Source organism: Leopardus geoffroyi, chromosome B4, assembly GCF_018350155.1.
Source record: "Leopardus geoffroyi isolate Oge1 chromosome B4, O.geoffroyi_Oge1_pat1.0, whole genome shotgun sequence".
Lineage (NCBI taxonomy): Eukaryota > Metazoa > Chordata > Mammalia > Carnivora > Felidae > Leopardus > Leopardus geoffroyi.
In genome coordinates, this window is record NC_059341.1 from 4,734,162 (window position 1) to 4,757,422 (window position 23,261).

General features: G+C 54.6%; 1 long non-coding RNA gene across 1 annotated transcript; it reads right to left on the reverse strand.

Moving 5' to 3' along the window:
- Nucleotides 1-9,955: 9,955 nt before the first annotated feature.
- LOC123590912 lies at nucleotides 9,956-14,654 on the reverse strand. Its single transcript, XR_006709031.1, has 3 exons — nucleotides 12,696-14,654; nucleotides 11,729-12,507; nucleotides 9,956-11,158 (listed from the first exon to the last, which is right to left on the reverse strand). It is a non-coding gene; the product is annotated as an uncharacterized LOC123590912 (long non-coding RNA).
- Between the last annotated feature and the right edge of the window lie 8,607 nt (nucleotides 14,655-23,261).

Below are 23,261 nucleotides of genomic sequence, written 5' to 3' on the forward strand. Positions count from 1 at the left end.
GCGAGGGATTAGTGCTCCTGCAAAAGAGACCCCTCCCACCGTGTGAGGACACATCAGGGGGACGACGTCGTCCTGTGGGCCACGAAGAGGGTTCTCACCCGACACCAGAGCCGCCGACATCTCGATCCTGGACTCCCAGCCCCTGGAACTGTGACGAATGAACGTCTGTGGTGTTTGTTCCAGCAGCTCACCAGACAGCAGCCTCATGCTTGCCCGTCATCATTCAAAACATTCTCCCTGTGGTGTGGACCACGGTTCTCTCTACAGCGTCTCGCTAAATTAATGCTCACCTATTAGATGAACTCCTAGCCTTAGCTGAGGGTCCAAAGATATGGCGGAAGGCACGAAGAAGCAGGAGACAAGGTTCCCGCCCTCAAGAAACTTGCATTCATCGCAGGAGTCAAAATAGAGACTCACTGAGAACGATGCCCAACACCACACTGTGAATTGTAAGTGTGTGGTTGCAACTCAAATAGTATTAGGGGTTTAGAGAGGACAGAACACCGCAGCATTTAGAATCCTAGTTAGAGTAATCGGGGGAGGCTTCCCGGAGGTGGTGAGGCCCGAGTGAGTCTTTGAATGATGGGTTCAGAAGACACAAGATGAACACTCGAGGTGGGAGGACCAGCATGAACTCAGTGCTGAATTCCGAGCTGGCTCTAGGTGTGCGGCTTATTCACTCCTTGCCCCACTACCTTCCTCTACTCAAAGAGTAGATGGTGGGGTGATACCATGTCCCGAGTGCCCACCAAGTGCCAGGCACCTGATGTAAATTACCTGCTTTAATTTTTGCAACAAAACTGATCATTACCCCCAGCTCCCGAATAGGAAAATCGGGGCTGACAGAGGTTAGGGAACTTGCCTGAGATCATACGGCGGAGTGGCCAAGAGGATTCCAACCTGGCCGTGCCGGGGCCCTTCCGTGGGACTCGCTGTCCGCCCCCACCCCCGCGGCTGGCAGTAGCCAGCTTAGCTTTGTGCTCTTCCAGACGCCCCTAAAGGATTTTCCCCTATCCCAGCCACCACTCCTTGAAAGGCCGCTTCCACCGGGAAGCCCCTCCTGACCACTGTTCGGTCACACATGCTCACTCCTCCCTTGGGTTTAAAGCTCCATGGGGTCACCATGCATCTTGTGATCGAAAGTGTCTTTAACTTAACATGGCGGTGGGGGGGGGGGGTTGGCACCTGGGTGGCTCAGTCGGTTAAGCATCCAACTCTTGATCTTGGCTCAGGTCATGATCTCACGGTTCATGAGTTCGAGCCCCACGTCGGGCTCTGTGCTGTCAGTGCGGGATTCTCTCTCTGCTCCTCCCCCACTCGTGCGCTCTCTCTCTCTCCCTCTCAAATAAAACTTAAAAACAAAATTTTATTTATTTATAATTTTTAAAAATGTTTTTATTTATTTTTGAGACAGAGAGAGACGGAGCATGAGCAGGGGAGGGGCAGAGAGAGAGGGAGACACAGAATCCGAAGCAGGTTCCAGGCTCTGAGCTGTCAGCCCCAAGCCTGACACGGGGCTCGAACTCACAGACTGTGAGAGCATGACCTGAGCTGAAGTCGGACGCTTAACCGACTGAGCCACCCAGGCGCCCCATTAAAAACAAAATTTTAAAAATAAACATTGGCAGCGGCTGCCCCCTGGGGCAGGAACAGGAGAGGCACGAGGAAACTTTGGGGGTTGACGCTCGTGTTCATGATTTTGTTTGGGGTGATAGTTTCGTGGGTGTAGTCACATGTCAAAATGCCCACTTTAATTAAATATGTTCCGTGTCTCATTTGTCAGTTATACCTCAACAAGGCTGCTCGAAAAAAAATTCCAACTCCGGGCTATCTTACTCTAAAAAAACCCCAAAATTATGAGGGACAGGATATTTCCTTAGTGCCCCCAGAAGACTGGTGTGGTGTCTACACAGGGCCCAGGACGGAGCTGGGCATGGTGTCCTGCTCCTCAGGTGCAAGCTGGGAAAGGCTCCCCCACCCCCCACGTCTCGGCACCAGCTTCACGCACAGAGGCACCAGGCGCTGTGACATTAGGCTGTGCCGCAGCCACATGTCAGGAACCCAGCCTGTTCTTGCCATCTGTCCTTCAGAGCAGGTGTGGGCCAGGCATAGCACTGCCCATTTTTGAACAGATAAGGAAATGGAGCCGGAGGCAGGAAAGGTCATAAACTTTCGTCACCTGTGGGTGAAGGTAGAAATAACTCACTTCTTCCTTCTCTAGCTGACTCAGGACAAAACCTGGCCTGAGGGCTGCACCCCATCACAGCACCTCCCCCCCAAACGCCCTCCTGACTGGCCATGCACTAACAGCTGCTCAACTCAGCCTGCTAAGAGCACAAGGCCTCCTCATGCAGCCAGGGTGTCCAGCAGTGGGAGGCCTTTCCTTTTTGTCTACTCCCCTGTTTCTTTCAACACAGCTGGGCTCAGTTATACTGGATTATGCACATTAGGACCATCATTCTTAGGACAACGGCATGATTTTTCCCCACCAGGGCATTGTTCCTTGTGCTGGAGGGATGAATTAATACTGTTGGGTTAACTCTGGATGCAGGGCTGCCATGTTCGGTGTTACAAGTTGTGCACTGCACAACTGAGGAGCTACCCACTGAACAGTGACATACCAGGAGGGGTTTATGATTTAATGGGAACACAGAAATCATAATACAGGTCTCTCTTTGCTATAGATGAAGGGTTAGGAACAAGCACACTTGTCCACTCCAGTGACTAACGACAAATGGTATAGGACACGAGGCTAAGCCTGGGTTGAGGTCGGCGTGAGCTGGTTGTGGCCCTAGCCTAGCCAGGAACCAGCTGTTTCACCTTAGGCAGAAACCCTTAGTTGGGTCACTCCCAACAACATAAAACATGCCCCGGTTCTGTGGAAAGTGTGTAATTTAAGGATTAGGCATCATTACTTTAAAGATTAAAATCCAGCTGGACTGAAATAGCACAGAAGCGTCCTCTGGCTGGATCTTTCTACAACTCTCTGCTGCGAGAGATAAGATTGGGGCCGATACAGGCTTCCGGGACAGGGGCGCTGGGGAGGAGAGGCCAGGTGGGGCCAGTCTTCCCTACGGGCTCCCAGAGAAGCAGGTGCACGTGCCCCCTCTGGCCTGTGTTCTGTTTTATCTGGGCTCAGGCTCAACAAGGAGCCTTTCTGCGAGTTGAGTGGGGCCTGACTTCCTCGGGGAACTGTTCTGTGTCCTCGCGCGTGAGAACGCAAGCAAACCTTCCTATCAGGGTTTGCTAGGTTCCTTGCGAGGGCCGGGCTGGGCCAGCTTGCTGCACGAGTTCCAGAGGGGACAGAGACCTTGGAGTGGGCGGTGGGGACGCGCCCCAGAACCCGGGAGGGGACAAGGAACCCCACCGAGCCCGACCCAGGGGTTGCTGGCCGGACGCTACTGACGCAGGGCTGCTTCTCGTGGACGCTGATTGGAACCCAGCGAAACTAGCTGGTTAGTTCTCTCCACCGCCCAGGGCGGTTGTGGGACTTTGCGGAGGCCGCGGGGGTCGGGTGAGCCCCCCCACCCCGTGCTCCTTCCCCTGTAGCCGCGGCTGCGCCCCAGAACCTTGGCCCGGCCTGCCCGGGCCCCGAAGCCGGGACCCTCCGGGCAGGCGGCTTGAAAGCCAGCCTCAAATCCGTCTCAGCCCCTGGAGAGCCCCCCAGCCTGGAGGACAAGTTCACCTTCCCCGCAAGCTCCCCACCGCCTCTCCTCCTCCCGCGCCCGGGCGCCCCACCTGCTGCAGGGGTGAGTCGGTGCTTCCCCATGCTGCACTCCACACCCGCCACAGCCCCACTCACACCTGCATGCCCCCCAGTCACCCCCCCACAGCCACACTCACATTCACACCCATATACTCGACCTCACACATATACACACAAACGCGTGTGCCCTCAGCACACCACAGGGACACGGCAGCAGGCACCTTGCAGAGAGAGAGAGGGGGGAGTTTGTCTCCAGCTCAGGGTGATGTCTGGCCCTGTAAACAGTTCACCAGTCACTCGGGGTGACGGAAAGTCCGTGACAGGCCCTCCAGCACCACGCCTCTGGGGCACCCCGAGAGCCTCTGCTACGAGGACCCCCGAGGCCCGGGACCGGCGCCCTTGGCCCGGTCCCTGGCTGTCAGCAGCCACGTCCCGCTTAGCTCGGGTGAAGCCTCGGTGGGCAGACCCCCCCTTCCAGGGCCTTCTCCGGCCAGCGTCTCACAGATGCGGGCTGGGGTGACCGTGGCCGCCGCCAGGGTGGGAAGCCAGAGACCCTGTGAACGCGTCCCCTGGCTGACCTCTGAGCGAAAGCCAGGTGTGGTGAGTTAGCGGGCCGGAGTGGCGAGGCCGGTGGGGCCGGATATCCCCAGATGTCCTCACCCTAGTCCCCAGAACCTGCAAGCAGCCTGCCTTACGCGGCAAAGGGGACCTTCAGATGGGGTTGAGTTTATTTTTATTTTTTTTAATGTTCATTTTTCAGAGAGACAGAGACAGAATGCGAGTGGGTTAGGGGCAGAGACAGAGGGAGACACAGATCTGAAGCAGGCTCCAGGCTCCGAGCTGTCAGCACAGAGCCCGACGTGGGGCTCGAACTCACGAGCTGTGAGATCATGACCTGAGCTGAAGTCGGTCGCTCAACCGACTGAGCCACCCAGGCGCCCCAGATGGGGTTAAGTTCAAAGTCTTGATCTGGGGAATGGCTTTGAATTATGTGGGGGGGTCCATGTGATCACAGGGTCCCGGGACACAGAACATCCTTCTCCCCTCGCCCCCGGACGCCAGCCCCCTGGTTCTCAGGCCCGTGGGTTTGAGTAACACCACCAGCCCCTCTGTATAGGGGGCAGGTGGGAGGTCACTGTCAGCAGTGGGGGTTCATGGAAGGCAGGGGACTCTGAGGAAGGGGCCGGGAGCCGTGGGCAGCCTCCAGCAAAAGGGAACAAACTCCCCCCTGAAGCCTCCAGAAGGAACAGCCTGCCCAAACCCAGGTCTCGGGCTTCGGACCTCCAGCGTCATGCAGGAATGCGTCCCCGTTGTCCTAAGCCGCCCCTAAGTTTACGGTAATTGCTTAGCATATTTCCTACTGCGTTAGGAAAGTAATAGGAGGGAAACGGGAAGAACAGAGGATTCAAATCCCCTGGAGAAGACGCTGGGGGCCTGTTTTCGCCAGCTCAGGCTGCCACAACAAAATACCACACCGGGGGCCTGACACAGCACACGTGAACTTCCCAGTCTGGAGGCTGGAGGTCCGAGATGAAGGCACCTGAGGGCTGCTTTCCTCTGAGGCCTCTCTCCTTGACCTGCGGACGGCCGCCCCTCTGTGTACACACCCTCCCAGGGTCTCCGTCCTGATCCCCTCTTACGGGGGCACCAGCCAGATTAGGTCATGGGCTCCATGTTAACTTCGTGTCCTCTGTATACACCCTGTCTGCAAACACAGTCACGGGCTCAGGTGCTGGGGCTTAGGCTTCGACGTGTGAATTTGGGGAGGGACAGCCCACGACAGGGAGCCTCCAGGCTGGCCTCCCTCCCATCGGGATCTCCCTCTCCCCGAAGCTTCTGAACCTCCGGAGGGCCCATCTGGGGCCGAGGCCGTTACGACCGGTTGAACTGGTTGCAGCTTGCCTGGAGAGCCGGCTGGGTCAGGCCAGGGAGGCGTCTGTCCGCAGAAGGACCCGAGGATCCCCGAGGAAGGACTCAGGTAAGGACAGACGGACACAGGCACTGGGGATTCTAAGTTGGGTGTGGGGGAATTCAGTTTCTCTTCCAGGCCGGACCCCCACAGCCTGCTCTGCTCGTCCTCACAGGGCCCCCGGGGAAACACCAGCGAACAGGGGCCCTGCTCACAAAGCAATGGCAGGCCGCTGGGCCCCGTGCTGGGCTTGGGATTGAACCCCGCACGGGGCTGGGGGGCTCTCTGCAGGGCAGGGGCAGTAGCAGTCCCCACCTGCCCCCGTAGGACCCCACGTCTCCCTGAGGGATGAGGCTGTTCCCAGAGCCACCTGGCCCCTGACTCACACCTGGCCCCGGGCAGGACTGTCACAAGTGACTCAGAGCTGCCTTCAGAGCTCCCACCCCCTCACAGCCTCCTCCAGGCCAGGGTGGAACCCCTCGCTCCCACCGATCCCACTCCCACCAACAGGGAAGGCACTGGTTCCCATCCAGACGGATTGGGCCAAGCTAATGACTTGAATAGAGTAGGTTGGATGCAAATACTCGTGTAGATACAAAATGGCTAACTGGGTGACTAAAAGGTAAAAAAACGGAGGCTGAGGGAGCCAAGGGAAGAGGCCGGGATGTAAAGAGGGGCTGGGGGCCTGGGACCCCAACCTCGGAGGAGGGGGCTCCCGCCGGTGCTGGTGTGTCTGAAGTGGGGAAAAGCCTGTCACCTCGACCTGCTGCCTCTTGGATCCTGAGTATTTCTGTAGCATCTTCCTAAGAACATAACTCACGTTCGCGCTGAAAGAAACACATGCTTTTTCGGTTCCTTCCCCCTGCATTTGCAGCAGACCCTGCCAAGGGTGAGAAATCTGGGCGCCCATTCAGATGACTCTAGAACCCGAGTCTGACCTTTCCCGTCTCCTGTGACTTCGCCTTGTGTGATGGTTAATTTTCTGTGTCAGTCTGACGGGGCCGAGGGGTGCCTGGATTTCCTGGTGAGACATTCTCTCTGTGCGCGTCTGTGTTTCTGGAAGAGACGAGCACAGACTGACTACGGCAGGCCACTTTCCCCGGTGTGGGCGGGCCTCACCCAGGCCTCTGAGCTCCTGGACAGGACAGAATGTGGAGGAAGGAGAAATTTGCGCTCTCTGCTCAGAGAGAGAGCTGTCGGATATCGGTGTTCCTGGCTCTTGGGGTTTCCAGCATGCAGAGGTATGATTCTGAGACTTCTCAGCTTCCATAACTTTGCAAGCCAGTCCCTCAAAATGAATGTCTTCCTATTTATCTATAGATCCTATCAGTTCTGTTTCTCTGGAGAAATCTGGTTGATAAACCAGCAGGGTCTCGCTTTGGTCTGGCATCCCCTGCCTGTGGCCAGGAAGCTGGGTTAAATATAATAATCAGGGCTGGGTCCCCGTGGCACAGGATTTGCATTTAGTTGCCGGCATTTGATGAGGGTCCGAGGAAACAGTGGGAACTCCCGTCCTTACCCACATCTCTGTGAACCGCTGGAGGTCACCTCGCCCTGACACTCAGCCACAGCTGTAAGACCAGTGTGGTGACACCAGCCAGTGGGTGTGGGCCAATACTGCGTAATACTGTGGCTGTCCAGCACAGGATATGTTTTTGGACAATGAGACGGTCAAAACTCACTTTATAGAAGAGTCCAGAAAAGATGGTTTTCCTGCTTGGTGGATCAGAGACCCAGCAGGAAACAGCACAAACTCCAGTTAGGATAGCGGAGGAGGGCGTGCTCAAGGGGCTGGTTCCGAAGGTGGCATATGCAGAGCGGAGAAGCCACGGGCTCATGTAGCGTCCTGCACTCACAGCTTCAGAGACCCCGAGTTGCTGGGAGAGTGGCCAAGCGGAGGAAGAGAAAAAAGGCCGAGAGGTCCTCTGCCCAGTTTTTAATCGGATTATTTGTTTTTCGGTGTTGGCTTATAGAAGTTCTTTATGTATGTTGGGTATTAACCCCTTATCCCAGACGTCGTTTGCAAATATCTTCTTCTATTCTGTAGGTTGCTTTTTGTCTTGTTGATTGTTTCCTTCACTGTGCAGAAGCGTTTTATCTTGATGAAGTCCCAATAGGTCCTTTTTGCTTTTGTTTCCCTTGCCGCTGGAGACCTACCTAGAAAAATGTTGCTAAAGCCACTGTCAAAGAAACGACTGCCTATGCTCCCTTGTAGGACTTTTATGGTTTCAGGTCCCACATTTAGGTCGTTAATCCATTTTAAGTTTATTTTCGGGGATGGTGTAACAATTCTGGGTAGTTTCATTCTTTGGCATGGAGCCGTCCAGTTTTCCCGGCACCATTTGTTAGAGACTTTTTTCCCATTGCGTATTCTTGATTCTTTTGTCATAGATTCATTGACCAAATTGATATAAACGTGGATTTATTTCTAGGCTCTCTATTCTGTCCCATTGATCCACGTGTCTGTTTTTGTGTCAGTATCCGCTGTTCTGATTTGTAGTATATCTTAAAATCTGGAACTGTGATGCTTCCGGCATTTTCTTCTTTCTTGACGGCTTTGGCTATTTGAGGTCTTTCGTGGCAAACGGACGCATGAAAAGATGCTCAGGCTCACTAGGGAGGTGAAAATCAAAACCACAATGAGATCATCAGCTCACACCAGTCAGAAGAGCTAGAATCAAAAAGACAAGAAACAACAGGTGTTGGCGAGGATGCGGAGAAAGAGGGAGCCTCTCGCACTGTTGGTGGGAATGCAAACTGGTGCAGCCGCTCTGGAAAACAGTATGGAGGTCCCTCAAAAAAGTTAAAAATAGAACTACCTTAGGACCCAGTCGTGACACTACTGGGCACTTACCCAAAGAAAATGAAAATGCTAATTGGAAAAGATCTGTGTACCGTTGTGCCGACTACATTGTTTATAATAACCAAGATAGGGAAACAGCCCAAGTGTCCGCCGACTGAGAAGGGATAAAGACAACGGTGAATGTATACAATGGAATAGTATTCAAAAAGGAACGGAAGCTTGCCATTTGCCACGACAGGGTTAGAGCTACAGAGTACTATGCTAAGTGAAATCGGAGAAAGACAAATACCACATGATTTCACTCATGTGTGGAATTTAAGAAACCAGACAAACGAACAAGCAAAGAAGAAAAGAGACGAACGAGAAACCAGACCCTTAAATACAGAGACAAAATGGTGGTCGCCAGAGGGGAGGTGGGTGGAGGTGGGGGGAGCACAGATAAAGGGGAGTCAGAGCACGCTTATTACCGTGGGCACTGAGCAGTGCAGAGAACTGTTGAATTATTACATTATACACCTGAAACTGACAGAACACTGCATGATCACTATACTTGGATTATAAACAATAATCACGAAGTTTGAGGAGATGTGTAACTTCCAGGTAAGAGCTCAGCAGGGAGGGGGAGAGAACAAATATCTCCTCCCTGTGAGCTCCCGCGGGGGGTCCCCACTTTCTGTTTTCTGCCCCAACCTGGAGGCAGAAGTAAGGGGTCCACCGACATAGCCATGCAGCACAGTGCTGGGTGAGGGAGCAGGGTGAACCTGGGCGGGGGAGAAGGAAGGCGCCAGAACACCCCAGAGACGCCTGGTCCCCCTGGAGAACACCTGCCTCCCTGGAAAAGACGCTCCTTGGAAAATGGCGAATGAATCTGCCTCCAAGGTGAACCTGAGAGCTCTTACTCAGAAGGGCCCGGTGGACACAGGCACGGCCCCAGAGTCCTGAAAGGAATTCTAGGGTGACAAGGACGGTTTTAGGGTGTGACAATGATTTGGGCCGTTCTGTAGAGGCGCACGTATCCTCAGAGACCCAAACTTCAGGGTCGCGATCCCCTTATCCCCTCTCTCTCCAGCAGATTCTCTGAGGAAACCCAGGAACTTTGATTTAAAGCCAAATCTGAGGGGCGCCTGGGTGGCGCAGTCGGTTAAGCGTCCGACTTCAGCCAGGTCACGATCTCGCGGTCCGGGAGTTCGAGCCCCGCGTCGGGCTCTGGGCTGATGGCTCGGAGCCTGGAGCCTGTTTCCGATTCTGTGTCTCCCTCTCTCTCTGCCCCTCCCCCGTTCATGCTCTGTCTCTCTCTGTCCCAAAAATAAATAAACATTGAAAAAAAAAATTAAAAAAAAAATAAAATAAAATAAAGCCAAATCTGAGAGGGGCGCCTGGGTGGCTTGGTCGGTTAAGCATCCGACTCTTGATTTCAGCTCAGGTCATGATCTCACGGTCTGTGAGATCAAGCCCCACGTTGGGCTCTGTGCTCACAGCATGTGGAGGCTGCTTGGGATTCTCTCTCTCTCTCTCTCTCTCTCTCTCTCTCTCTCTCTCTCTCTCCTTCTCTTTCAAAATAAACAGACATTTTAAAAATAAAATATAAAGCCGAATCTGAGATGATTCAGGGAGCCCAGCCACTTGCCCTGCTCTGTGCTGTGTTGCTGAATTTCTTCCTAAGGACCCCGAGGCTCCCCCCTGCGGCTCCTCTTCTGTACCACATCCAGAGCTGTAAGTGACGCAGGCCCCATAATTTGTGGGGTTCCGCTCCCCCACCCACCGCCCTGGAGGTGGTTTTCTTCCGAAACCACTTTCCTCTCCCGCTGGCACTCCACGCCCACAGAGCGGTGGGACTTGCCCTAGAAGGAGCCGCCGCGAAGCACCTGGTCCGTGTGGCTCCGCCCCCGAGCTGACGTGACCCAGGCCACCCGGCCCTTCGCCCAAGACTCCACCGAGCCTGCGTGGCACTGCCCATCCAGGGAAAGCGGGGTCTGGACAGGCCACGGGTCAGCCTCCGCTGGGCCAGCGATCGGGTCAGAGCTGAGCACCACTTAGTTCAAAACCAAAAACAGTCCTGCGGGAAAACTCATCCGGCCCGGCTCTCGGCCAGCCAGTTAGAAACGGACCCGGATCCTTCGGAGCCTCACGCAGATCACTTCTGCTACGGAAACAAATATTTTTCCAGGTTTTTCTGTGTTTCCTCTGTTACTGCTGGCCGGGGTGGCCGTGCCCTGAGAAGCAGCCGCAGAGGGGGGAGAACAAGTGGAGATTTGGAGCCGCAGCAAACACATGCCTGCGGAGCAGAGGGGGTCTGAGTCCAAACAGAAAGAAGAGGGAGGGATCACGGGTGCCTCTGAGTCACAGCCGGCTTGCAAGTGCCAGCTCACCGGCACACACACGTGCACACACACACACACACACACACACACAGCCGAAGAACGATTCCAAATTCGGAGGCTGGCATGTAGTGTTTGTTCCTACCCACGGAGAAGGACCGGGGCAGCTAACGGACTTACTTGGGAGAAACAACTTGACCACACAGGTTCAAGGTCTCCACGTGGCAACCGTCAACAGGTGTCACCCCTTCGAGAGTGTAATTAGCACAAACTCGCCTTGTCTCCCCGAAGACCTTCATCCCAGAGAGAGGCCCCCACACAAGGTGTTGGTATAAGGTCGGGATGTTTAGGACTTAGGGAAGCCGGCCAAGAGCGGGCCACAGGACTGTAGGTCTGGAATGCCGGGGCCGGAGAAGTCAGGCCTGCACGGAAAGCAGAATCTTCTAGCACAAGGTTTGTCCCTCCCCCGGCATCCCAAAGACCCCTTGACTGGAACCACTCAGCATGGTGCCGCCTCCCGCTGCCATGCGCCCCCCGCAAACCCTCAGGGGCCCTTCTAAGCTTGGGGCTGCTGGCCATTCTCAGAAACGGTGCCCTCCTCCTGCACAGAGCACCCCTGCAAACTGCCAGCCCGGCCTGGCTGCACCCGAGGCCCCAGCCCGGCTCCCGCATGCACGTAGGAAGTGATGCGTGAACACCTCTCCTCTGTTGAACTGCGGGCTCTTGTCTATAACGTCAGAAACGTGGGCTGCAATAGCTTTTTAGCCACGAGCCCTTGCTAGGCCGCCTTGTAAAGCACAGCAGATGTGCTCCAGTCAAAGAGGGAATGGGAGAAGGCCCCCACGGACCCCCAGGCGTCTGGGAAGCACAGTTAGAAAATCCTGGGCTAGCAGATCCCTACAGGGCCCTGCAGTTCCGGAATGTTATGATCCTGGGCCTCCTTGGGGACCCCAGATCTAAAATGCCTGCCTCCCCACCATCCCGCCTCCCACCGCACATGAAACAACACTCCGTTCGCTAGCTGTGCATTCCTTCTTTCCAGGTCACTCGGTTGCAGGCAATCTGAAGGACTAGCCATTGCTTCAGACTTCAGATGGCATCGCTGGGTTGATGAGTCGGCTCTATGCCCAAGGGGGCCGAGCCGTGATGCGGATCACCCCGGTCCAACTGAGCAATGTTAAAACAGCCGTTTTTAAATTTCAAAAGTAACGTGTGAATTTTATAGGCAACTGATACACCGCAGAGATACATTGCAAAGGAGGGGCAAGCATCCCCCCCTTCTCCCCTCCAAAGCCAAGGTCTTGAGATGAAGCACTCCTTGAATGACAGACTGTGGCAGCTTGGGTGAGCCTGGCAATAACGAGGTGCAGGGGAGAGGGCTCTGGCCAGTCAGAGCCTTTCCCTGGGACTCCAAAAACGTAGGGGAATGTGAATTTGAACACACGCTCCTCTCAGCTCCTGCTACCTTCCTTAAATAAAGGCTTCGCCCCCCACTGACCTCACAAGGCTGGGAACAAAACCATAAAAGATTCAGACACCCTCCCCCCCCCCCCCCCCCCCCCCGTGAAGTATGATGGCCGAGCTCCCTTGGTAAGCCAGAAATGATCCGCACTGGGTCACAGTCTGAGCTTTCAAACCACCGGGGGCAGGGGGTGGTCTGAGGTCCCTTCAAGTTGCTTTCAGTCTAGCAGGACTGGCAAGAAGCTTCAAGTCTGGTGTCACACGGCTGTACAGACTGCTTGAACACTTCTGGTGACGGGGAGCTTCCTACCTAGATTTGGAAGAAGATCCCAGTAATTAGGGAGTCCTCCCTGGCAGGGAGCCCAGACCCTCTTCCGCTGCTAGGCACACCCCTTGGGGCCTCAGCTGGGCTCCCCACGTGTGGAAGCATCCGGCGAGCCCAGGGGTTCCCTGCTCCCTACGCTGTGCCCGACACTTCACCGAGTGGAAAGTTCCCACCTCACATCAGAGAAACGTCCCGGCATTATGAGGACACGCGTGTCTTTCAGGCTGGACTTTTGCTCCTCTACCGGCCAGACCTTCTTCCCTTGGGCTCGGCTGGGCACTGTGTTTCATGGTGCACGTCCTGTTTGTGGACCAGGGGAAGCTCTGGTCTGCCACCAGACAATACATCAAAGGCAGCTTCTTTCCAAAGTGGGGACTGTCTTGTTACTATTCCGGAACAAATGCAACCTAGCATTCCAGAAGGAAATCTCAGCCTGAAGGGCCCTCTCCCTGCCTGAGATCTCCGCGCTTCCTCCCGGGGCCTGGTCTGTGTTCCATGCCTTTGTCAGACGCTCTTTCTCTTGGGGGAATCTGGGTACACAGGGCATCTCTCCTCCTTTCCCTGGAGGGTCCTTCCCCGGCCCCACGTTCTGACTGCAAGCTAAGTGAGGGTCGCAGAGGGCTCCCACTGAGCTATCTGGCTGAGGGGTCCCCAGAGACCCTCCTTACAGGAAGCCTGGAGGCCTCGTGCCCGAAGAGTCTCCTGGCAGGACCGAGGGAACAGGTTAGCATCAGTCTGGCACCGTCTCTGCCTCTCTTACCCTTCCCACAAGCCAAGTGGACAATGCAGAAGGGCAGGCTCTTCTAGAAGGGACACGGGTCCTGCGGTACAGCAGAGCCAAGGGCAGGAGACCAGAGACTGGCTGGAGCAGGGCTCACCCACGTCAGGGATGCAGCTGCGCTGGTGGGACCCCGTGTGCAGGGGACAGTGCACCCCCTGGAGAAGGCCAGCGATGGTGCCTGGGGTGACAAGGTCGCTCCAGAACCCACAGCACCTTGCCCCCTGCATGCCCCTTCTTCGTCCGGGGCCACATGGCTGTAGCCCAGAAGCTGGGAAGGCAGCTGCCCAGCTGGGCCCCACTCCCGCGCTTCTGGGAACATTGCCCTCCACGCACGCGCTGTCCGTGACTGGTGCCCACAGCTCCTCCCAGTGTGGGGAAGGACACGGTGCCTGCTGGCTGCCTCCTTGGAGGCAGCTGCTGGCCGGAAATGAGGGCAAGGGGGGCAGTCTGCATCAAGACCCAGGAAGGAGCAGCACCCACCGTCCTGCACGCCTGTCTCGAATGCCACCTGTCCGTGCAAAGCCCCCCACACTGTTCTCTTTCGAGCCCTTACAGCAACAGGCTTCCCCAAGGGCTGTCACATGCATCTGGGAACGCCCCGTTGTCCTGGATGGGCAGACTGTCCAGCACAAAGAAAGTTCTCCAAACTATTTCCCAAACTGAGTTTCCGACAAGGAGCCCCCTGCCTGGGGACAGCTCTGGTATCTTCCGTCCCATGGAATCAACCAGCTGCTTCCATTGTCCTCTATAAGTGATGAGGCCATCCTGTCTGAAACCCCTGTCTTGGAGACGGGAGAGACGTTGGAGAATATAGTTGTTCCCACTCAAGGTTATCGCATGCTTTGGTGTCTTCAGGCCCAGAGAAATAACAGATGATCCCGTCCATAAGTCTCTTCCAAGCGTTCCTTATATGGGAGGGAGACTCATCTTGTAGCCATAACTCAGCTTTATGTGGGTGCACTTTTTTTTTTAAGTTTTTACGGGTGTTCCCTTCCACAGAGACAGGGCTCAGGGCAGTGCTTCAGACATCGAGAATAACGTGTTAGTAAATATTTTAGTGCATTGACCCTCCACAGTTAGGCACCTACCGTTGCTGTCTGTGAACTTGGGATCTTTGATCAAGTACCTTGGGCTTTTTGTCTTCTTCCCCCACCGCTGGGTGACCTGGACCGTATAAGTATTTAATCAAATTGTTCTGCATGGGAATTTCAAGTATGAATGACGTAATCTCCTGCATAAGAAAAACCACATTGACCTTGATCTTGCAGTCATGTCTCTGTCCTCCGGACCCCCGCACACTGCCCCCTTACCACAAGCACACACACACACACGCACACACACACACACACACACACACACACACACACACACACCGTCTGGAGAGAACTAGCCAGGAGTCCTCTCAGGGCGGAAACTGCGAACGAATTGGATGTCTAAATAATGTCAAGGGTTCTCTGAGCCCTTCTATAAAGCACACCTTTCCCAGTGGCTGGAGAAACTCACAGGCAGCTAGGCCTGATCAGGCATACACATCCATAAATATCTTGTCCTCAAGCCAGCTTCTAAATTAACTGCGGTCGTGGGGGGAAAATGTGAGGAATTATGAACTATAAACAATGACACATAACCAAAACCAACGGGTAGGGCTTAAAGGGGTGAGTCGTGCTTTCTCCTAAAATTACGTTTGGAGTTCTGTGCAAACCTCTAGCTCAGCCACTCAGGGTCTTGCCTGAAATAGATTCCAGTCTTTGCCTCTTTGTCTCGGTGCTCCTGGCTTTGTCTCCAGGCCGCATGTGCGAGACAGGAAAAGGTCCACGTGGGCGCTGAGTGTGGGGGCGTGACGGCAAGGTCAGGGAGCACTAGATGGTTCTTGCCCGGAGATGCTTCGCAAAAAGTTGGAAACGATTTTTGAGAGATTGAGAGTCTTAAAAGAGGCATGATCTATTTTATTTAAAACAGTCTTGCAGGCCAAGCGATCCATCGATAGCTGTTCATCGAGAACAGCAGGAAAACTAAAACCGAGTGTTGGCTCTGTGTCCCAAACTGGTTTAGGATACAGTTCCTAGAGGGGAGGAGCCAGGCTACCCGGCACAGAGGTCCAGCCCTGCCCCTTCCTGCCAGCTCTGTCGCTCTGGGCTAGCTATCGAACACCTGAAGCTCTGGTTTTCTCATCTGTAAAATGGGGATAGCAGTTCTTGCCTCGGGGTCTGTGGAAGGTGAAATGAGGAGGTACCCAAGGGGCCTGGCACAGGCAAGTCCTCCACGAAGGTGGGTTACCGCCGTTATCTGTAAAATAACACCCCAAGGCACCACGAGACGCAGCAGGTTCGCGGCACAGTCCGTAAACTGATGGAAGCTCAGAGAGAGTCTCTGATGGGTGGGGATCAGGGCAACACAGAGACTCTGGAAGAAGATCTTCACAGAGGAAAATGTTGAGCAGGAACCATGTTCTAAAGTCCGGTCAAGAGCCCGGAGATTAAACATCCCAACCATGACCCTCACCCTTCTTGGGCTCGGTTTATTCCAGTCTCGGCCAGACAGGATTGCTGTCTCATAAAGGGTGAGGTTTGGGGCTGTCTGCTTTCATTCTGCTGGCCTGCCTTCCATCCTGCACACCACGTCCCACTGAGCGACTCCTGGCGAGAGGGCGTGGTCACGGTGCTCCGGGGGCGAGGCTGCAGAATACCTCCAGGGACCTGAGAGCAAGATCCCTTCCAGGAAAAAGACCCACCCCTTTTCCTACCGGGCGAGGTAGACCAGGAAGGGCGAAGGGCAGACTGGGGGGACTACAGGCCACGTCCTACACTTAGAATTCATTCTACGCACCCGTCCCCACCATATGGCTGGCCTGGGCCCAGACCCGGGGGAAAAATGCCAGCAGACCCTTCTGGAGCCCCCACGGTTGCCTAAATCTTGAATGAAGGGTTGGCCAAGGGTCAGGGTGCGTGGGAGTCTGTGGAGAGTCAGACGAAGGCTACGTTGGGATCATTCCTCATGCGACCTGTTTATTGATCATCCGCTGATACAGACGGTGTGCCTGCTGAAGGGTGCAAAAATTAAGCAGGAGTTCAGTGCTCTGGGTTCTCCGAGAGCTTGACTCACATCTGGTTATAGTTCAATTACGTCGCCCTGTAGTTGTTGACTCATTGCTTTCTCCGCTGGACTCTAGGAACTGGCTGTGTCTTTCTCATGTCGAATCCCCAGCACCCAGCCCCGGGGCGAGCACACAGCAGGCCCCAGCTTGTGTTTGTTGTGTTCAATAATGTTGAGTCCACGACTCCGGGGCTTACGGTCCTAGAGCATGGTCCGCACTGGTCCTCAAAGGCTCATGGGCGATGAGGGACGGCCGTGGGAGTTTGGGAAGGCATGAGCTTCACAGACAAGGTGACTCTTGACAGGGTTAGAAATAGGACTGGAGCTTTGGGGGTGGAGGGGAGAATCCCAGGTAAAGGGAAGGACACAGAAAGGGGCACAAGGGCGCTTGGGAAGCAGGAAGTCGAGGTCTGCTGGCACGAGTGGCATGTGGGAGGAGGCTTGGGATGACCATAGAGGCAGGCCAAGCAGGTGCCGAGGCTGGGGATGGTGCTCCCATCCCCCATCCTCGTCACATCCTCCCAGCCATGATCATCGTAATAAAAATGACGCTCTCAGGGTTGGGAAGCAGTCTGACTGCCACAGCCCCGGCTCGAAAAGATACGATGTGTCCCCAGGACCTCCTGTCTGCTCTCTCTACCCCACGCATCAGCACCTTGGTCGTCTTGTTCCCAAAGCCCTTGGCTGTCTTCTGCTCACACAGCCCTTTCGAGCATCTTCCCATAGCCGCTGCTGCTGTGCCCACATCCGCAGAGCACGGCCACCCAAGGGCACCCAGAGCTGGGGCCACTTTGGCAAGCGGAATGCCTGTCCCCACCCTCAGTGCCTGCCGGCCTCCACACGCACTGCTGAGGTGTCTACCTGGAACTCCCATGGGCTCCCATGGTCCAAGTGGGACCACGTGGGGGGCCAGTTCCCTGTTAGTCTCCATGTCTGCCCCGGGAACGTCATTGCTCCCCACCCATGCACGGTCAGGAAGGACGGGCTGGGGTGCTGGAGGCCCCTCTCCTAATCCAGCCTCAACAGAGACCTGCCACCACTGGCCCCTTGTTTATATGCAAGTCTTTTATTTTTTTAATTTTTTTATGTTTTTTATTTTATATTTGAGAGAGAGACAGAGAGAGACAGAGCATGAGCAGGGGAGGGGCAGGGAGACAGAGACAGAATCGGAAGCCGGCTCCAGGCTCCGAGCCGTCAGCACAGAGCCCGACGCGGGGCTCGAACTCACGAGCTGTGAGATCATGACCTGAGCTGAAGTCGGACGCTCAACCGACGGAGCCACCCAGGTGCCCCCATATGCAAGTCTTCCACATGAATTGTCATCGTCTATTTCTCCCTTTGTCTCTTCTTTTCAGACCTGACTAGACAGAGTCAAAGTAAAAGTCAGGTGGTAAACTGCCCCATTTCCTCCCTACCTGGACATTCTAATAAAAAGATCTGGTCAGAGTTCCATACTGAGATGTTTAAGAATGGAACGGTGTGATGTCGGGATTTGTTCAGAAATGGCACGGGGGGCGGGGGGGGAGGGGTCAGGGGTATGGGTGGCCTGAGGCTGGTTGGGAGTCGATCATTGTCGATGACGAAGGCGGACAGAGGCTCGTTCCCACAACCTGATGACTCTCGTATGTGTACAAATCTAGTCCCTGTAAAATCCTCCCACGTAAAGCAAAAGACTCATAAAACGTTTCAGAAGTTGGCTGGATAAGCTGTGCAAACCCGTGGCCATAACACCGCCTCGAAGCTTCTCTCGTTGTTTCGCTTCCCCACATAAAATCGGGGGCCCTGTGAGCTGGGGACAGGTGGGACGCGGCTGGCGGTGTGTTGCCAGTTCAACAAACCAGACGGAGTTGGAACTGAAGTCTGGGAGGGTGGTGCGTCCGGGCCCCGCCGGCCATGGAGGCCCCCCCACCCCGGCTGGGCTGCCCCACAGGCCCGACGTTGGCAGTTCCCTCGGCAAAGCTGCGGCCCTGGTCTGGACACACGTCTGCAGAGTCCACGCTCTGGCTCTTTCTGAGTCAGCGAAACGCTGACGTCAACAGTGAGGCCCGCGACTCGTCTCAGAGGCGCAAGGACCTAGAGGTGGCCCGCCAAGTGCGGACGCCAAAAACAACAGGCTGCCGGAGGGCGTCAAGATGGGGCGCTGAACAAATGGTGTCATGGGAATTCTCCCTCCACTTTCGGACAGAGGAGCCAAAAGGATGTCTGGAGGCTCTGTTCTGAAGGAATTTCAGGCTCCCCGGGGAAGCCAAGACATCTTAATTCTGTAGCTTCCTGTTCCAGGCCCAGCCCCTCGTCCATGAATCTGGCAGGATGACTCTGGAGAAAGATATTGCTGGCCTTGGGGCAATCTTGGGGTTGGCTCAGGATCGTTTGAGAATGCAGTGCCCCCAGTCAGTTTCCAGGGGGGCAGTCTATCGGGAGGTCGCCCTGCCCCAGCCCCTCAACCCACCCTTTCCGCCATCTTGGTGGTCCGGGAATCATGGGTCTGTGGTGCCAGTGCCTGGCCTGGGCTGGACTCCTCCCCACTCCTGACTCTACATTGAGCCCAGGGGGTAGCTGGTATCTTCCCTTTAGTTCTAAGGGAGCTTAGGGGACATGGCCTCCCTTCTCCATTGACTTCCTTCTGAAGACCAGGGTCCAGGCTGTCCCCTTCCATCTTACGGAGGCTGGAAGAGATTCAGAGCTGAGAGAGCAGGCTGAGTGGGCCCAGGCTGGACCCAGGTGGCACTTTCCAGCAGGGGTGTTGGCTGCCACGACTCGGCCCTCTCCCCTCTGTCACCTTAATTCAGCCCACCGACGACTGTTGCTGGTGTCCGCAGCAGCAGCCTTTATGTGACCTCCATGTGTCATCTTGGCTGCTCCATTCCATTCCCACAGAGCCGCCAAAGTGAGCTGTCTCAACCACACATCTGAGTGTGGCACCCTGTTTCTGCAGCCTCAGTGATTAAACCCGGGAAGCGATTAGGTCATGAGATGGAGCCCTCGTGGATGAGAATAGAGCCCTTATAAAAGAGACCCCAGAGAGCCGGCTCGGCCCTTCTTCCCCGTGAGGACACAGCAAGAAGACACCATCTGTGAACCAGAAAGGGAGATCCCACTGGACACCAAATCTTCTGGAGCCTCGATCGTGGACCTCCAGCTTCCAGAACAGTCCGGAAATAAATGTCTGCTGTTGATAAGCACCCCCAGTCTATGGTGGTCTACCAAGGCAGCGCAAATGGCCCCCCCCCCCAAACTAAACTTGAAGGGCCGGGACTGTTTAATTCACCACTGTGTTCCCCAGCACAGTGTCTGCCACCCAATGAGTACTCACATACAGAGGGCAGATGATTTCTTGGTGTAGACACATGCCCCATTTGAGAGCGCCAGCCCTGAAATGGCTTCTCAGTGATCCTTACTGTTTGTCTTTGAGACACTTAAGTAACTGCACCCACGACGTATTCTCTGCTTTCCCTACACCTCTGTTCCTCAGAGACACGTGTCTACCCTCAAGTTTCCTCCCCATCCGGAATTCTTTTGTGAAGGAAAGAGAACGCCCTCAAGAGATAATGCCCCATCTTGGCAGCAGAAAGGCCTTGTCGTTGCCACCTTTGTGGCCCCAGCTACTGAGGCTGAACCCCAGGAAGAGTGAGGCCTGGACAACACTCACTGTGTGTCAGCATTTCCCTGTTTGGTGCAGATGACATCTCAATGGAGTGCACATCGAAGGCAGTAGCCCAGAGTTCCTGAAAGGGGATGGCCTTTGAAGGTGGGCAGACTGGAGTTCAAGTGCTGTTTTCTGCCATTTGAGTCTGATGTAAAATGTGTGAACCACGTGCTGTATTAGAGTAAGCTCAGCTGCTACGACAAACAAACCCAAATCTCAGTGACTAAGGGGAATAAAACGCTTCTCACACAAAGCTGGGTGTGACTATGGCTCCCGCGGGTGGCGCATCTCCAAGCCCGGGACTCCGCGTTTCCCCCACTTGTAGCTCTGCCCATTGTGCGGCCTCATGGTCCCGATCCCCCACGGGGGGACTTTGTCGGCTGACGGGTGAGGAGAGGAGGCACAGAGGATTGTTCAGGAGGTGTGGGCCAGCTGGAAGTGGTGTGCATCCAATGGCCCCCATTTGGAAACCGGGGCAGGTGGGGCAGGAAATGTGGAAAATTAAATATTTTGGAGAACGCTTCAGGTTGTTTCTGCCACACCTACCTGACAGAAACGTTGCGTTTAATGGAACGACACATAAAAGTGCTTGAATGGGTCATGGCCCATGGTGGACACCAAAGTAATGAGTTTCCTTCTTTCTTTGTCTTTGGTGATGGTGGGGGCTAGAAGGTTTCTAGAATGATCTCTGAATGTAAATGGGCATCACGTCTGTCTGTCTTTTTTAGACACCTACTCATGAGGCTTTTTGAGGCACTAGGTAGTTATCAGAGGCTCAGGAGAGGCTGAGAGGTCACCCTGATTTGCCAGAACATTTGGAAATTTCTGCAGGAAGTACCATGACAAATATGTGCCCCCCACACCCACATGCACACCCATCATCCACAAATACACATTCAGTTCCTCTCTGAAGAAGACAAGTTCAGGATGACTGGGTTCTGAATTTCCTCAATGCACATTAAAGAGGCTTAAGGAGTCTGTGGGGACAAAGCCACAGAATGGGGTGTCTCTGTCTGAGAAGGTGTGACTCAGAGTGGAGGCAGCTGTTTAGACAGGCTTTTGGAAGCAGGTGGGATGAGACAAATGGAAGGTGAGAGGCAGAGGCTAAGACTCTCTTCCCAACCTCTCCCCACGCTGTCTTCCTGCCCTTGCAGAGGCTCATTGATGTGCAGGGGGCAGGAGCAATGGAAGGGGTGTTGGCTGATGCCCCTGTATCTTGGGGGCAGAGTCAAACTGCTAAAGAGGATGTGAGGATGAGAGGGCAAACACTTAGAGTGATTCAGACCAGGCTCCAGCCAGTAAAGGAAGCTCAACATCTGCAGACAAATCGGCACAGAAAGGAAAGGTGAGGCAATGAGAGATCACTCGGAGGGGGCCCCATCCCAACCACAGGGAAAGATGGCTTTGAGGGGGCCCCATCCCCACCACAGTGCGAGATCACTCAGAGGGGGCCCCATCCCCACCACAGTGCAAGGTCACTTTGGGGGGGCCCCATCCCTACCACAGTGCAAAATCACTCTGAAGGACCCCTCTCCCCACTCCAGCCAGTGTTTAGACATCTCAGAGTTTTCCCTCAAGGATTGATGGACCCTCAGGGCGCCTGGGTGGCTCATCAGTTGAGCATCTGTCTTCAGCTCAGGTCATGATCTCACAGCTTGTGAGTTCGAGCCCTCGTCGGGCTCTGTGCTGACAGCTCGGAGCCTGGAGCCTGCTTCGGATTCTGTGTCTCCCTCCCTCTCTGACCCTCCCCTGCCCGCACTCAGTCTCTCTCTCTCAAAAATAAATAAACATTGGAAAAAAAAAAAAAAAGGATTTATGGACCGTCTGTGAGATCATGAGTTGCTGGCTGTGATGTCCAGTAGGAGCCCTAGTACTTTCCCGCCTTGGTTTGGGAGATCCTATTGCTAATGTTACTACTGATTAAGGCAACACCAGATTGTAACTGTTCAGTGGTGACAATTCTTCAGGATCAGGAAAGATCCCTCCTTCTCCCAGCCCAGCCCCCCATCCTCATCAAGGCTCCATTAGGACACACTTCCTGCTAATCCCTAGACCCCGGGACTTCTCAGTGACCTGTGCTCATCAGACCTCCAGACCCCTCAGATACCTTCTTCTCACACCTCTGTCCCCCGGAGAAGGAGAAGAGCAAGGAGGACAGTGTCGTGAGAACCCGTTCTTCTTTGGGATGATTGTGTTCCCTTTGTCTCTTACAGCTGGGAAGGAGAGAAGGCTCAGATGATCTTAAGCCTAGGAGGCAGAACATGATGCCTCTGGTCATGAGAATCCAAGTGTAGGGAGAGCTGACTTCCCATGGGCAGTCTTTCCCCTCATAGCTCCGGAGAAGCCGTAAAATGGAAACACATACATATTCCAACCCAATCCAGACAAAATTTTCGAGGATCCTAATACAAAGTTGGGGACACGCCAACTGATTTCTCACCTAGCTTCAGGGCACCATCTCAATTTGACAGTCATGGCAACTGGCTGTGGTTTCTGGCCCACGGCCAGGTATTTTGAAGGCCAACGTTCCATAACTGTGTGATCACCCCTCATCTCTAGGCCTCAAATACCCCCGCTGCCTTTCCTTCTTCCTGTCTCCCATACCCACATCCCCTCCTTTTAGGACTCACATTTCATTTGAAATCCAATTTCTCTTTCCTCCTTCATTATGTTGACTGGCCATCATCACGGCAGCTTCCCTACCCCAACCCCTCTCAGGAACAGGCCCACAGGCAAGGGCTGTACTTTTCAACCTCAGTTAGTCAACCTGGAGTGGAGCTCAACTTCCCTCCCTGGGCAATTTGTTTCCTTGTAGCTAGGACAACTTCATGACTAGTAAGCTTTGGGTAAGCAGGAAAGTCCTTTCCTGGGGGCAGGAACTAGGCTATTTGCCTTTGGAATGAACTCTTCCAGTGATAAAATGGGGCGTGCCCTAGGTCCCTGCACAGCAAAAAAAACCTATAATGCAAGATCATAAAACATATATCTTTTTTAAAAAAATTACTGGGACACCTGCGTGGCTCAGTCGGTTGAGCGACCGACTTCATCTCAGGTCGTGATCTCACGGTTCATGAGTTGGAGCCCCACACCAGACTCACTGCTGTTAGCACAGAGCCCCCTTCAGATATTCTGAACCCCTTTCCCTCTACCCCTTCCCTGCTTGAGCTCTCTCTCTCTCTCAAAACTAAACAAATCTTTTAAAAAATTACGATATACTAC